General features: G+C 43.7%; 1 protein-coding gene across 1 annotated transcript in view; it reads right to left on the minus strand.

Annotated features, from left to right (window-relative positions):
• LOC122540182 (dynein axonemal heavy chain 8-like) overlaps window positions 1-13418 on the minus strand; it is a 1320893-nt gene extending 1307475 nt beyond the window's left edge. Inside the window, exon 1 of the mRNA XM_043675532.1 lies at window positions 13072-13418. The gene's annotated coding sequence lies outside the window, so the exon portion shown is untranslated. The remainder of the gene's footprint in view (window positions 1-13071) is intronic.
• Window positions 13419-15697: the final 2279 nt, after the last annotated feature.

A 15697-nucleotide genomic window follows, 5' to 3' on the forward strand; every position in this document is an offset into this window, starting at 1 on the left:
AGTCCCAACCCTCAGACTCAGCACCGCCTTCTTGACCTGCAATCTTCTTCCCGACCTCTCCGCCCCCACCCCCTCTCCGGCCTATCACCCTCACCTTAACCTACTTCCACCTATCGTATTCCCAACGCCCCTCCCCCAAGTCCCTCCTCCCTACCTTTTATCTTAGCCTGCTTGGCACTCCCTCCTCATTCCTGAAGGGCTTATGCCCGAAACGTCGATTCTTCAATTATCATTGGAGCACCTGTTCTGAGATGAGTCAAATTCGGACAGTCTGTTCTGCTATAACATGGTAGTTTCATTCTCATGCAGCCCCGTGTTATAAGAAAATCGTGTTAATAGCAGCACCATTTAAACTAATGGGGCCAGAATTGTTTTATAACCAATACACGCTTTAAAGGTTTGTACTGTAGAAACAGTGTTCCCAATTCGTCAATAATGCTATAGCGAATTCGTATTAACAAAGTGTTATAGCAGAACAAACTATGTATCATTCACAAGTTTTACTTAGGTTCTTTTGAGGCTGCCATTTGTCAGCCCAAACTTGGACACTGTCAAGGTCTTACTGCAAGTGACCAGAGATTGTCTCACTAAGGAGGTGCAAAATATTGAGTATTGTCTAACTATCAGCAAAGATTTCAAACTTGTCCTTATGATGGAGAAAAGATCATTGATGATGGAGCTAAAGATGATGGGCCTAGAACACTCATCTTTGGAACTACAGAGATTGCCAAAGATTAATCAGTTCTTTCTTAGGCTAAGATACAAACTGTTAACATTAAGGAATGTGGCAAATTGACCTATTAAAAACAGTTAAGACTTTTAATTTAGAATGTTATTGATTGTCTGGACAGCAGTCAAACCTGTGCAGAGTTTTCAGCATAAATTGTTCGACCAAAGAAAACAAATCCAACATGCCTTAACAGCTACCACCCAGTAGCTCTGATCTCCATAATCATGAAGTGCTTCAAGAGGCTGGTCATGGCCCACATAGAACATAGAACATAGAACATAGAAGAATACAGCGCAGTACAGGCCCTTCGGCCCTCGATGTTGCGCCAATCCAAGCCCACCTAACCTACACTAGCCCACTATCCTCCATATGCCAATCCAATGCCCGCTTAAATGCCCATAATAAGGGAGAGTCCACCACTGCTACTGGCAGGGCATTCCATGAACTCACGAACATAATCCCTTGATCCCCAGCAATTTGCCTACCTGCAAAACAGGTCCAGAGCAGGTGCCATTCCCTCGACCTACGCTCATCCCAAGAACCTCTGGATAACAAGGACAGACTCATTGACTTCTGCTCCACCTTCAACACCATTATCCCTACCAAACTATTCTCAAAACAGAGACCTAGGTCTCGGCTCTGCCCTCTGCAAATGGATCCTCAGCTTCCTGACCCACAGACCACAGTGAAGATAATTTTCAACACTGGCTCCCCGCCAAGGATGCGTTCTCAGCCCCCTACTGCACATGCATAACAGTGTAGCCAAATTCTATACAAACACCATTTACACATTTACTAATGATACCACCTCAGCAGGATGGATATCAAAACAGTGAGTCAGAAAACAAAGGAGAGAGTGCTTGGTATTGTGGTGCAAATGATAACAATCTCTCTCTCAAAGTTGGCAAAACAAAAGAATTGGTCAGACTTCATAAAGGAAAGAAAGGACACACCTCTATCTACATCAATGGAGCTGAGGTGGAGAGGATCAGGAGTGTCAAGTTCTAAGGAGTGACAATCAACCACCTGTCCTATACCTCTCATACCGATGCTATGGTCAAGAAGGCACAACAACGCCTCTTCTTCCTCAGGCAGCTTAGGAAACTCTGCATATACATAAAGACAATCTCCAACTATTATAGATGCACCATAGAAACAATTCTAGCTGGCCTGGATAATGGCCTGGTATGGCAACTGCTCTGGCTGGGACTGTGAAACTGCAGAAAGTAAAGTACACAGCCCAAACCATCATGGAAGCCAACCTCCCATCCATGAACTCCATTTATACTTTTCATTGCTATGGAAAGGCTACCAAAGACCCCTCCCATCCCAGTAATGCTCTCTTCCAAACTCTTCCGTCAGGCAGAAGATACAGAATCTTGAACACACTCAATATGTTTAAGAACAGCTTTTCTGCTGCTCTGAGACTGCTGAATGGACTTCTAACTTCAAATAACGTTGATCTTGCTAATATTGATCTTGCTTTGTGCACCTCTTATACAGCCATAATCTTGTATATCTCGTTCTGTCAAAGCACCCTATGATCTGTATGTCATTGTTCTTTCATAGAGATCATGGCAACCAAAGAACAATACAGCACAGGAACAGGCCCTCCGGCCCTCCAAGCCTGCCCTGATACATTTTGCCCTTCCTAAAACTGTCTTTACTTACAAGATCTACATCTCTCTCCAGCTCATTCTCCTATAACACACAGTTTGCCGACATGATTTGGCTGTAACATAATTGGTGAATTGGGGAACAATTTTTTTAAAACACAAACTCCTGCTGGCAATTACATAATTTTATCTCTGGATACCTTAAGTCCACTGTGGATGTTTACTTCAGCCATCCTCCCACCATTGGTGAGCTTTCTGAGAACATCAGTGCTATTTCTACCTCCTAGCACAACCTCTCTCATTCAACCCATGGACCAGGGTGCAACAGCAGCTTTTAAAGCTTATTATTCAAGATGCACATTCAGGAAGCTGATTGCAGCTACTCAAGGGGATAATGAGAACAATGTTCTTCAATGCTGGAAGAACTTTAACATGAAGTAAGCTACTGACATCACTATGGAGGCCTGGGCTGATTTCAGTGAGGATTGCTGGTATGCAGTTTGGCGGAAGCTTCTTCCAGAATTTCTTCATTATTTTAAAGGCATAGAACTGTCAGAGGAGCTTCCAGCAATCAAAGAAGATTGTGTCACTCTTGCAAAGCAAGTTGGATTTGAAGTGGAGATTGATCTGCTACAACTTGTTGCTGCAGGGCAATATGAAGCTCGAGATGAAGTAGTCCAGGATGCAGTACCACAAGAATTTTCCACTTGTCTTTTGTCTTCTATCCTGAGGGAAGTTGAGAAGCAGTTGCTGCTCTTAGACAATGACTACAACACAGCAAGATAGCAGTTCCTGGCAAAGTTTTTTTTTTAATCTAGCACCCTATGAACAGCTTTTTCATGAGAGAAAGTTGGCAAAGCAGCAAAAACTAGAAGCCTTTAAGCCAACCCCCAAGAATCAATCTGAGGATAACGAACCATAGCCATCCACTTCTGGACTAAATATTTTTGTTGGTCATAACCCTGCACCCAGAACTGCAACTGAAAATAATGATGATGCTGACAATGACCCTCAGCCCCTGTCTTAATAAAGTACTGTAACTCAGCAAACTCAAACACCTTAGTGTGTTACATTTATTGTATTATTTCCTTATAATATATGATTAACATTTACTTAAGAGTATGCTGTCATTTGTTAGGCGAACCACTACTTTTGTTTTGATTTTTTGGTGATTTGCCCCAACTATTTTTTTCCCATAGGCCCTATTTATTCTGTTGCATGATTTCCTCTACTGCAAGGTCACATGAGAATGCAACTACCACGTCATACAGAGCAGATTGTATTCCCTTCCTATTCATGCATTTGTCCAGGGGCCTTTTCAATGCTGCTACAGTATCTGACTCCACCATTTCTTTTAACAGCATGTTCCAGGCACTCACCACTCTGTCTGAAAAACTTGCCTCACACATCTCTTTTAAACTTTTCCCCCTGCACCTTGAACCTGTGTCTCCTAGTAATTGGCTCTTCCACTCGGGGGAAAACCTCATACTTTCCACTCTATCCAGGCCCTTCACAATTTTATAAACTTCTATCAGGTAGCACCTCCAGCATTCTAATGAAAACAAACCCAGTCTATCCAACCTTTGATCAAAGCTAAAATCCCCCATACTAGCCAACATCTCGGTAAATCTTTCTCCAAAGTATCCACATCCTTCTGCCTAGTGTGGTGACCAGAACTATCTACAATATTCCAAGTGTGACCCAACTAAAGTTCTATAAAGCTGCAGCATAACTTGCTTATCCATGTACTCAATGCTGCTTTTGAGTGAAGGCAAGCATGCCATAGGCTTTTTCTTATACCTTACTTACTTGTGCTGCCACCTTCAGTGATGTGGACCTGCACACCCAGATCCCTCTGCATATCATTACTCATAAGGGTTCTGCCATTCACTATATAATTTCCACCTGTACTTGGCCTTCCAAAATAGCATCATCTCACATCTCTCTGGATTAAACTCAGTCTGCAATTGTTTGTGCCCATGCCTCCAACTGATCTATATTCTGCTGTGTCCTCTGACAATCCTCCTCACTATCTGCAATTCTACCAATCTTTTTAACATCCACAAACTTAGTGATTAGACCAGCCACATTTTCCTGAAAATCATTTATGTAGACCATGAACAGCAAAAGTCCCAGCACTGATCCCTGTGGAACACCACTAGTCACAACCCTCCATTCCGAAAAGCACCCTTCCATCACTACCCTGTCTCCGATGACTAAGCCAATTCTGTATCCATGTTGCCAGCTCACCGCTGATATCAAATTACTTAATCTTTTATACCAGTCTGCCACGAGAGGCTTTTTCAAAGGCTTTACTGAAGTTCATGAAGATAACATCAACTGTGTTTCTCTCATCAATCATCTTCATCACTGCTTTAAAGCAGAGGTTGACTCCCCCCCCCACCAAGAACTAAAATCGAAACACCCAAAGAGAAGCACCTCACCCTATAATCTGTTAAAAAAATGTGAAAAGTGGTGTAACCTGCTTCTCAACAACTTCTAGTGGCTTAAAAAAATGCCTAACACTCCCTTTATAAATCAACAAGTAAAGTTTATTTATCTAACTCTAACAGCAAACAAATTAATTAAACTATTAACAAACCAAATAAATCCCTTCTAGCTATCAACTATTCCCGAAGAAAACAAGATTCTGATGGCATGTTGTTCCAAAGTCACACTCATATCAAAGTAGAATTTAGTCTCTCGAAATTACAACCAGGTTGTCTTTTCCCAAACGTTCTGTGCCCTCTGCGTTGGTTTCTTCTATTAGGAACGTCTTCTCCGTCATTGGTATCATTATTATTTAGGTGTTGCTTTTTCTAATACATAGATGACAATGGCAATGACGATTCTCTCTCAAGATCTAAGGGCTGTTAACTCTGGCAGATGGCAGTTAGTTCTCTGGGTCTTTTCCCAAATGCCCCCTTTCTTTATACGCTTAATGACAGACTAATAGTTTTTATATTAGATTAGATTAGATTACTTGCAGTGTGGAAACAGGCCCTTCGGCCCAACAAGTCCACACCAACCTGCCAAAGCGCAACCCACCCAGACCCATTCCCCTACATTTACCCCTTCACCTTACACTATGGGCAATTTAGCATGGCCAATTCACCTAACCTGCACATTTTTAGATTGTGGGAGGAAACCAGAGCACTCGGAGGAAACCCACGCAGACATGGGGAGAATGTGCAAGCTCCACACAGACAGTCGGCTGAGGCGGGAAATGAACCCGGGTCTCTGGTGCTGTGAGGCAGCAGTGCTAACTACTGTGCCACCCAAATAGGATTGATCCCATGTGGTCAAAACCATCAGATTTAAATTTAACAAATTTTTGGTAGCTAAAGGCCTGTTTCAAATTGATTAGCTAAATTCAAAAGACTTGTCTTGATAAAAACAGCTTGACCTGCTAACTGTATGGCTTTTCGATACGCATGTTTCAATTCAGGTGCTCTTTGTACTTGCAAACGTTCCAGCTCCTTTTCACAGACATCCATTTTAAATCTCTTAAGTCCTAAGTGAGCACCATCTTTTAAAGGGACCACACAATCCTTTTCCTCCTTAGCATTGTACAATTTTACAAACACAAAGTTTAACTTCCTTCTTCATTTACAATTATTCTACCCAACTTCACAACAGCCACCTCCTCAAAAAAACTTAATCAAGTTAATGAGGTACAATCTCCCCTGCACAAAACCATGTTGTCTATTGCTAATAAGTCCTTTTGCTTCAAAATGCAGATAGATCTTGTTCCCGAAAATCTTTTCCATTACTTGCCCTACCACCAATGTGAGGCTGACAGGCATGTAATTTTCTGGATTATCTCTGGTACCCTGCTTAAACAATGGCAAAACATTGGCTATTCTCTCATGCTGAGACTTCACTTGTGGCCAAAGAGGAGACAAAACGATGTCTGTCAATGCTTCAGCAATTTGTTTTTTTGCCTCCCTCAATATTCTAGAATAGATCATATCAGGACCTGGGGATTTATCTACCTTAATACTTTTTAAGATGCACAACACCTCTTCCTTTTTAATAACAACTTTGCTTAGAAATTCGACACCCCCTCCCTCGGATCAGCCTCTGCCAATTCCTTCTCTTTGGTGAATACTGACTCAAAGTATCCATTTAAGATCTCCCCTACCTCTTCTAGCTCCATACATGGGATTTCCTCCTTTGTCCTCAAGTCGGCCAATCCTTTCCCTTGCTACTCTCTTGCTTTTTAAATTTATGTTTGTTAATGACTTTTCATGACCTTTTAGCCCCTCTAATTCCTTGTTTTAAGTTCTCGCCTTATAATATTTCAAGAACTAGATCAGTTCCCATTATCCCATACCTGAAGTATGCTTCTTTTTTCTTTTTAACCAAGGTGATAACATCCCTGGTCATCCAAAGATTCACATAACTTGCCATACCTCTCCTTCATTCTCGCAGGAACCTGCCACTCTTGAACTCTCATCAACTGCCATTTGAAATACTCCCACATGTCCAATGCGAATTTAGCCCCAAACAGACATCTCAAATCAACATTCCTTAGTTCCTAATATTGCTGTAGTTCGCCTCCCCCCAGTTTAACACCTTCACCTAAGGACTGCTGTTATTCCTAACAATAAGTGTCTTAAAATTCACGGTATTATAATCACTACTCCCAAAATGTCCCCCACTAAAACTTGACACATCTGGCCAGGCTTATTTCCTAAAACCAGATCCAAGTAGTTCCTTGGTTGGACTGTCAAGAAACCCTCCTGAACAGTCCTTGCAAATTCTGCCACATCTAAGCCCCTAGCATGAAGTGACTACCAGTCAATGTAGGAAAAGTTAAAATCACCCACAACAATCCTGTTGTTTTTACATCTTTCCAAAATCTGTCTACATATCTCTCCTCTATCTCCTGCTTGCCGTTGGGAGGCCTGTAGTATAATCCCAACACTATGATTTCACCTTTCCTATTTGAATTCCACTCATTTTGCTTTGCTGCATGAGTCCTCTGGTGTATCCTTCCTCAGTACAGCTGAGAGACACTCCTTTTACCAGTAACGCAACTTCCCTACCCCTTCTTTATCCCATTCTATCACACCTGAAACATCAAAATCCGGGGACATTCAGCTTCCAGTCCCATCCCTTTCAGCCAAGTCTTCATAATTGCAATAATGTCATAGTTCATCTACCTTGCCAATACTTCTCGCATTGAAATATGTATTTCAGATAACCCCTTTTCAGCAGCATTTCTATGCTCGTTCTTGTTCCTAGTCATTTTGCCTTGGTTTCAACCTCTCACTCAATTTCTGCATCTACTACCCTACTTCTCGAGTTCTCACCCCCGCCACACCAGTCTAAAGCCACCCCAACCACTCTACTAAGTACACCCTCAAGGACACTAGTCCCAGTCCTGCCCAGATGTAACCCGTCCAGTTTGTACAGGTCCCACCTCCCCCAAAACTATTACCAATGCCCCATGAATCTGAAACCCTTCCCCTCACATCACCTTTTCAGCCATGTGTTCATCCTACATATCCTGCTGTTTGTACTCTTGACGAGCTCATGGCACTGGTAGTAATCCTGAGATAACTAGCTTTGAGGTTCTACATTTTAACTTGCCTCCTCGTTCTCTATATTCTGCTTTTAGGACCTCATTCCTTTTTTAAAACTATGTTGTTAGTACCAATGTGTACCATGACCACTCGCTGTTTGCCCTCCCCCTCCAGAATGGGGGGGGGGGGGGTGACACACTATCCTGGATTCCCATTTGCTGTCACAGAAATACCTATCTATTCCCCTGACAATTGAATCCCCTATAACAGGAGCATTTCTATGCCTATTTATCCCTCCCTCTACAGCAGAGCCAACCATGATGCCATGAATTTGGCTGTTGCTTTATCCCCTGAAAAGCCATTCCCTCCATAAAATGGTATTTCTGTTTTGCAGGGAAATAGCCACAGGAGATTCCTACGCTGCCTGCCTAGCTCTCCTGTTCTGCCAAGTGATCACCCATTCCCTTCCTGACTGTAATGCCTGAGCCTGTGGTGTGACCACCTCTTTATTCGTGCTATCCACAATACTCTTGCAAATGCTCCAGAGTCCCCAAACGCCACTCCAACTCTGAAATGTGGGATTCTAGGACCTGTATTTGAAGACATTTCTTGCACACACATAGGTCCCAAGCACTGAAAAGGTGGCTGGCTTCCCACATCAAGCAAGAGGGGCAGACTACAATTTGGAGCATTCCTACCATGTCTTACCTCTTTGACTTAATTAATCCTGACAATATCAAATACTTTTAATACTAAACTGAAGTTGTTGGTGCTCTCTGTTTCAGTAACAAATTTTCAAAATTTACCTGCTACTCACCAACAAGTTTCCAGAAGATGTTTAGATTAGATTTTTTAGATTATATTAGATTAGATTAGATTACATTACATTACAATGTGGAAACAGGTTCATGCTCTTTTACCCAATGGAATTCTCACTACCGACCTTCCTCTCACGATGTTCTATCTCCTCTCCTCCGAACTTTGTCTTTTTTTTCGTTAGAGGAGGAAGGCAGGAGGGAAACACTACAGTAACAATGTTTGAGACTGCTGTTCCTTAACACCAGGTTCTTCTACTATGCCTTTCACACCCACGCTGACTGCAAAGTCTACTCCCGGAGTATGTGTATGGAATGAGCTACCAGAGGAAGTGGTGGAGACTGGTACAATTACAATACTTACAAGGCATCTGGATGGGTAGATGAATAGGAAAGGTTTAGAGGGATATGAGCCAAGTGCTAGCAAATGGGACTAGATTAGGTTAGGATATCTGGTCGGCATGGACGACAGGTTTTGGTTCTGTGCTGTACATCTCTATGACTCTATGAGTGATGTTTCACTACCCTCTAGTTGGATCTGTACTGATCATAAAGCAAAGCATTTCATAGCACTTAGGTACATGTGACTATAATAAATCATAACTGCCAACCGGGTCAGGTCTGCTCTGGGATCAGTGATGCACCCTGACCAAACCTGCGCTGTACCAGGCAGGAAGATCGCTGAGAGTCTCACACTCATCAGGGATATGATCGGCCTACTTGCTGGGGAAGGGGAAGGGGGGGAGGGGGGGTTGCGGGGGGGTGAACACCTGCCTCATTGGTCTGGACCAGGAAAAAGCTTTTGACAGGATATCGCACACATACATGAGAGATGTTCTCTTCAAAACGGGCTTTGGGGAGGCGAACTGCAATTGGATCGACTGCTCTACGCCAACACTGTCAGTGCAGTCTCAGTCAATGGGTGGGAATCAGACAGCTTTCCAGTCAGATCTGCAATCAGGCAGGGCTGACCTCTCTCTCCTGCATTGTTTGTGTGTTGTGTGCAGCCATTTGCCGAGTCCATCAGAAAGGACGCATGCCTGAGAGGGATGACTATTCCTAGCAGTGGGGGTCTACAGGTTAAGGCCTCCCTACATGGATGACGTCGCCGTTTTCTGCTCGGATCCGCTGTCCATGCACAGACTAATGTGCATCTGCAACCAGTTTGAATGAGCCTTGGCAAAAGCAAGGCCATGCTCTTTGGAAACTGTGCCGACCAATCCTCTATTCCCTTCACCATCAGGACAGACCATCAGAAGTTGCTGGGTATTTGGTTCGGAGGGACTGGGCATGCGCCAAGTCTTGGGAGGAGCGGGTTACCAATGTGAGGCAGAAACTGGGCAGATGGGAGCAACGGTCACTCTCCATCATGGGTAAAAACCTGGTCATTAGGTGTGAGACACTCTCAGTGTTGCTATATGTGGCATAGGTCTGGCCTATTCCCCGAACCTGTTCCGCTGTAGTCACCCGGGCCATCTTCCACTTCATGTGGAGATCAAAGATGGACCGGGTCTGAAAGGAAAAAATATACAAAGATCTCGGCAAAAGGGAAAAAAAAACACACCCAATGGTACCCTCACCCTGACGGCCACCTTTGTCTGTGGCTTCATCAAGATGTGCGTGGATCCCCGATGTTGCGAAGGATGGGCCTGGCCTTGCTGCCATGGAACGCTCCAAGTAATTGGATGGTTCCATATCACCTGTCCTTCGTGGAGAAATTTTGTCTTATCGTCAAAACTTTCCAACAAGCACCAAGACATGGCTTGGCTGGTGTTGAGAAGGGTTCTCCCTGTGAGATCCTTAATGCATGCCTGCACTCTCTGTGCCACCGCAGGCTGCCCTCAAAAGGGTGTGGAGGGGATGAAATGGAATGTGCCTATGCAAAGGAAGTCTGGAGAGGAGTGGAGTGGGGTTTGTCAAAGTTCGTCCTGAGCAGCTCTGTGACTTGACACTCCATGCCCTACGGTCTGTTACCCGGGACGCACGACGGGACGAACATCAACTGCGCCTGGAGGATCATCGACTCGGTGAAATACGTTCTTTGGTCTGCCTGAAACTTGCTGGACTTGCAGCTGAGTGTTGTAGACTGGCACATTCCAAGGTCCAGGAAGGAAAGCAAATCTTAGCAGAACTTACACACTTAATGGTAAGGTCCTAGGGAGTGTTGCTGAACAAAGAGACCTTGGAGTGCAGGTACATAGTTCCTTCAAAGTGGAGTCCCAGGTAGATAGGATAGTGAAGAAGGCAAAAAGATAAAAACAATGACTGCAGATGCTGGAAACAAGAGTCTACATTAAAATGGTGCTGGAAAAGCACAGCAGTTCAGGCAGCATTCGAGGACCAGGAAAATCGACGTTTCGGGCAAAAGCCCTTAATCAGGAATACAGGCAGAGAGCCTGAAGGGTGGAGAGATAAATGAGAGGAGGGTGGGGTCAGGAGAAAGTAGCATGGAATACAATAGGTGAGTGGGGGAGGGGATGAGGGTGATAGGTCAGGGGAGAGGGGGGTGGAGTGGATAGATGGAAAAAAAGATAGGCTGGTAGGACAAGTCATGGGGACAGTGCTGAGCTGGAAGTTTGGAACTGGGGTGAGGTGGGGGAAGGGGAAATGAGGAAGTGGCCCAACATTTCAACTCCCCCTCCCACTCTGCCGAAGACATGGAGGTCCTGGGCCTCCTTCACCGCCGCTCCCTCACCACCAGATGCCTGGAGGAAGAATGCCTCATCTTCCGCCTCGGAACACTTTCCCCCACCTCACCCCAGTTCCAAACTTCCAGCTCAGCACTGTCCCCTTGACTTGTCCTACCTGCCTATCTTCTTTTCCACCTATCCACTCCACCCCCTCCCCGACTCACCTATTGTACTCCATGCTACTTTCTCCTGACTCCCACCCTCCTCTCATTTATCTCTCCACCCTTTAGGCTCTCTGCCTATATTCCTGATTAAGGGCTTTTGCCCGAAACGTCGATTTTACTGCTCCTCAGATGCTGCCTGAACTGCTGTGCTTTTCCAGCACCATTCTAATCTATTGAAGAAGGCGTTTGGTATGCTTTCCTTTATTGGTCAGAGTATCGAGTACAGGAGTTGGGAGGTCATGCTGTGGCTGTACAGGACATTGGTTAGGCCACTGTTGGAATATTGTGTGCAATTCTGGTCTCCTTCCTATCAGAAAGATGTTGTGAAAAACTTGAAAGGGTTCAGAAAGGATTTACAAGGATGTTGCCAGGGTTGAAGGTTTGAGCTATAGGGAGAGGCTGAACAGGCTGAGGCTGTTTTCCCTGGAGCGTCGGAGGCTTATAGAGGTTTACAAAATTATGAGGGGCATGGATAGGGTAAATAGGCAAAGTCTTTTCCCCGGGATCAGGAAGTCCATTACTAGAGGTCATAGATTTAGGGTGAGAGGGGAAAGATATAAAAGAGACCTATGGGGCAACGTTTTCACACAGAGGGTGGTATGTGTATGAAATGAGCTGCCAGAGGAAGTAGTGAGGCTGGTACAATTGCAACATTTAGGAGCCATTTGGATGGGTATATGAACAGGAAGGGTTTGGAGAGATATGGACCGGGTGCTGGCAGGTGGGACTAGATTGGGTTGGGATATCTGGTCAGCATAGACAGGTTGAACCGAAGGGTCTGTTTCCATGCTGTACATCTCTATGACTCGATGACACGCTGAAGCTTGGGGCAGTGGCCGCAGTGAGGAAAGACCATTGTATAAGGTCTTTCTGCTGAAGAATAACGAGGGCCCCACTCAGTAATTGGGCTCTGCCTACGTCTCAGCTAAATACCAAGATGCTGGATGTGTAACACACAGAATTGGAAATACCAATGACTCAGTCTGTTCTCTGTATGTAAAGTCATGTAAAGTATACTTCTGAATGGCATCACCAACTGTACAGATACCAAACATTTCTATAGATAAAGTATATTTTTGAAATTTTTTTTAAAAATCAAATGGATAACAATCGACCTGAAGATTTCTCAATAAGATGGAACTCTCAACCATTTTTTAGCTTTGGAGCTCGAGAGCCGCCTGACAGAAAAAGTTGAAAGAAACGTGCGATCGCGTTACGAATGTGTTAACAATGTGACAAAGTTATCCACTCTACGGAATGCCCTCTCATTCAGTTTTTCTCCCTGGAATAATTTAATTTAACATTTATTATCCTTTGAGGTTGGTCTTTTAACACTGGAGATTACAGGGAAATCTAATTGGCTTCATAATCCCGGCTGCATGGCTTAGTTTTTTTTTAACAATCAACATTACGTCTCTAACCGTCAATATACCAATAGTTCAAGAGTGTGGGGAGCGCAAGAGTTTGTAATAGCAACATTTCTGTGCATAACATTCAAGTAACTAATACCCATAACGGTACTCACTTGACAATTCTTTCCAGAGTAAGACAAAAAAAATCTTCAAACACTCACGAGGGAAAAGGAACAACAAAATCAGAAAGGTCCCTCTTCCTTTAACCGAATTTTTTTTTAAAATCGCAACCTGATTTTATTAAGTTTCGTCTCCTGACTCTTTCATTTCTTTATAAAACCGTCACTGGACATCGACTTCTTCAACCGTTAACGGTCACGCGGTGACGTCAGAGGGGCTCGCGGGCCGGGGTTGAAACTTCGAGAAAGAGCGGTCCCGGCATCGTCTGCAGGAGGAGAGTGTGAGACGGTGCGGTCAAGCTTACTGTGTGTTCACGGTATGTCTGCTGGTTTTTGGGAGGAAGCGGTAATCATGTCTCATGAAATCACTCAATGACAGCGACAGCAAAGCAGGAGACGCCAAGGCCGTTCATCTGCAACATGATTTGGAGATGCCGGTGTTGGACCGGGGTGTACAAAGTTAAAAAAAATCACACAACACCAGGTTATAGTCCAACAGGTTCATTTGGAAGCACTAGCTTTCGGAGCGCTGCTCGTTCATCATGTGGTTGTGGAGAGTAAGATGAAACTAACATGGTCATTCTAATAGGGGAGAGACTTAATAAACAATCATGGTACTTTTCAATGTATTATTTAAGTTACATCACACTGTAAACTTTTGCTGTAAATTCTGTGTCTTACAACTGAGTACTCCACAACCACCTGATGAAGGAGCAGCACTCAGAAAGCTAGTGCTTCCAATTAAACCTGTTGGACTATAACCTAGTGTGAGAAACAAGCTCACAATATATTAAATTTCAGTCTGAGTCAAATTCTGAGGCAGCGAATTTTATTGAAATGTTCTTGCAAGAAGGGGTGTCTAGGAAGTAGACATTGCGATCCAGAAATTACTCCACAATTTATACAGTTTAATTCTCGGTACTTCCCCGTTTACCTCATTGATCTTCAAAACTATCAATATTCCTTATTGTGTTCTGCCCCTGCCCAGCTGCGCTCCGTCCTTGTTCACTTATCCTTATATTGCTGGAACAGCACAGCAGGTCAGGCAGCATCCAGGGAACAGGAGATTCGACGTTTCGGGCACAGGCCCTTCTTCAGGAAAGAAACGCCTGTGCCCGAAACATCGAATCTCCTGTTCCCTGGATGCTGCCTGACCTGCTGTGCTGTTCCAGCAATAAAGTTTCAACTTTGATCTCCAGCATCTGCAGACCTCACTTTCTCCTTGTTCACTTATCCCCCTACTCCAAGCCGGGCGACCCTCCCCTCTCTAAATGACTTGGCTCGCTTCAGTGCTGACATGAGGGAAATTTGCTGAGCTTGGCATATCTTGATGTTCTTTTTCACCTTATCTATTTGTCTGTAACATCTTCCATTGTTTGCAGGCACGTTCCATTCTTGTATACACATTTTAGCTAACTCAGAAGAAACTATGTATCCATTTACATCGTCTTCATTCTTGTATGTACATTTTAGCTAACTCAACTCTTTGCTGAAACAATTATATACTGATGTTAATAAGCAATTATGGTTGCAGAAGTTATTTGCTGAAACAATTATATACTGATGTTAATATGCAATTATGGTTGCAGAAGTAACACTGTTTTACCTATATCCCACTATTGTGTGATTTTTTTAACTTTGTGCACGCTCGTCCAACACCGTGTCTCCAAATCAAAGTTAAAAATCATACAACACCAGGTTATAGTCCAACAGGTTTTTTTGGAAGCACTAGCTACAGGTGCTAGCTACAGGTGGTTGTGGAGTATAAGATGGTAAGACACAGAATTTACAGCAAAAGTTTACCATGTGATGCAACTGAAATTATATATTGAAAAAGACCTTGATTGTTCAGTCTGTCATCTTTCAGAATGAATACGTTCATTTCAATTCTTTTATATGTAAATTGCAAAGCTTTAAAAAGTTATATTCTCAAGTGAACTTTAACAATTGGTGTCATGTTGGTCCAGATAATGCATTGAAGATGCCCCCTGTTAGGCTGTCTGTGCTGAATCAGACTGATTCTAATCTAAAAATTGGATTTACAGAATCTTACAATTTCTGAGGTGGCAGGGGAAGGTGGCGGGAGGGGAGTGTGTGTTGGTGGGGTGCATGGATCTGACAAGTGTGGAAAATATGTTTGTGAAAAATGTAAGTGTTGCTTCTGCAAGAAGCTTATGGTAAAAGGTTTGTGAAAAACATAAGGCTTAGTGCTGCAGAAACCACAATCAGAGGTCATAAGACTCAGTGTGGGCTATTAGGGGAAGAAGTGTTGCTTTAGCAAGCACGTACCAGCTAGCAGTGAAGGGGGATGCACGCTAACAATAGACCACAGAGGGATGTAGTAAAACAGTCAAGCTATGTGGTAAAATGGTCAAGCTAACACCTGGAATTTGTCATAAACAAGGAATTGGATAGGCCAAATAAGGCAAGAAACAAACAAGAGTAACGGGCGATAGGCTTAGAGTAGCGGGAGAAGTAAACAGAGGAGGAGTGAAGTGAGTAGCTTGTGATAGGTTTGATGCTTTGCATGCTAAGCCAATAAGGTAAAAGAGGAGTACCGAGAGACTCAGCTGAACTGTATAACTTGCGATGTAACCTGTTGATCGGTGTGCCTACTTGT

This window comes from Chiloscyllium plagiosum, chromosome 3 (genome assembly GCF_004010195.1).
Source record: "Chiloscyllium plagiosum isolate BGI_BamShark_2017 chromosome 3, ASM401019v2, whole genome shotgun sequence".
In the NCBI taxonomy this organism is placed as follows: Eukaryota; Metazoa; Chordata; class Chondrichthyes; order Orectolobiformes; family Hemiscylliidae; genus Chiloscyllium; species Chiloscyllium plagiosum.